Source organism: Vulpes lagopus, chromosome 13 (genome assembly GCF_018345385.1).
Source record: "Vulpes lagopus strain Blue_001 chromosome 13, ASM1834538v1, whole genome shotgun sequence".
In the NCBI taxonomy this organism is placed as follows: Eukaryota; Metazoa; Chordata; class Mammalia; order Carnivora; family Canidae; genus Vulpes; species Vulpes lagopus.
Genome location: NC_054836.1, coordinates 9,830,617 through 9,832,326, shown reverse-complemented (window position 1 = coordinate 9,832,326; position 1,710 = coordinate 9,830,617).

The window sequence follows — 1,710 nt, the reverse complement described above, 5'->3', positions numbered from 1 at the left end:
TATTCTACTAAAGCTGTTCTGAAAGATAAAGATGGAGTACTTCCAAACTCATTCTATGAGGCCAGCATCACCTTATTCCAAAACAGACAAGGACCCCACCAAAAAGAAGGATTATAGACCAATATCCCCAATGAACACAGTTGCAAAGATTCTCAACAAGACACTAGCCAATAGGATCCAACAACACATTAAGAAGATTATTCATCATGACCAAGTGGGATTATCCCTGGGATGCAAGGCTGGTTCAACACTCATAAAGAAATCAACGTGATAGATCATATCAACAAGATGAAAAACAAGAACCATAGGATCCTCTCAATAGACGCAGAAAAAGCATTTGACAAAATACAGCATCCATTCCTGATCAAAACTCTTCAGAGTGTAGGGATAGAGGGAACAATCCTCCACATCTTAAGTCATTTACAAAACCCCCACAGCAAATATCATTCTCAATAGGGAAACGCAGGGACCCTTTCCCCTAAGATCAGGAACAAGACAGGGATGTCCACTATCACCACTACTATTCAACATAGTACTGGAAGTCCTAGCCTCAGCAATCAGACAACAAAAAGACATTAAAGGCATTCAAATTGGCAAAGAAGAAGTCAAACTGTCCCTCTTCGCCGATGACATGATACTCTACATAGAAAAACCAAAAGCCTCCACCCCAAGATTGCGAGAACTCATACAGCATTTGGTAGCGTGGCAGGATACAAAATCAATGCCCATAAATCAATGACATTTCTATACACTAACAATGAGACTGATGAAAGAGAAATTAAGGAGTCAATCCCATTTACAATTGCACCCAAAGCATAAGATATATAGGAATAAACCTAACCAAAGACGTAAAGGATCTATACCCGAAAAACTACAGAAAACTTCAGAAAGAAATTGAGGAAGACACAAAGACATGGAAAAATATTCCATTCTCATGGATTGGCAGAATTAATATTGTGAAAATGTCAATGTTACCCAGGGCAATTTACACATTTAATGCAATCCCTATCAAAATACCATGGACTTGGATCCCTGGGTGGCGCAGCGGTTTGGCGCCTGCCTTTGGCCCAGGGCGCGATCCTGGAGACCCGGGATCGAATCCCGCGTCGGGCTCCCGGTACATGGAACCTGCTTCTCCCTCTGCCTGTGTCTCTGGCTCTGTCTCTGCCTGTGTCTCTGGATCTGTCTCTCCTTCTATCTCTCAAGAATAAATAAATTAAAAAAAAATCTTAAAAAAAAAATACCATGGACTTTCTTCAGAGAGATAGAACAAATTATTTTAAGATTTGTGTGGAATCAGAAAAGACCCCGAATATCCAGGGGAATTTTAAAAAAGAAAACCATAGCTGGGGGCATCACAATGCCAGATTTCAGGTTGTACTACAAAGCTGTGGTCATCAAGACAGTGTGGTACTGGCACAAAAACAGACACATAGATCAAGGGAACAGAATAGAGAACCCAGAAGTGGACCCGAAACCTTATGGTCAACTAATATTCGATAAAGGAGGAAAGACTATCCATTGGAAGAAACACAGTCTCTTCAATAAATGTGCTGGGAAAATTGGACATCCACATGCAGAAGATTGAAACTAGACCACTCTCTTTCACCATAAACAAAGATAAACTCAAGGTGGATGAGAGATCTAAATGTGAGACAAGATTCCATCAAAATCCTAGAGGAGAACACAGGCAACACCATTATTGTACTT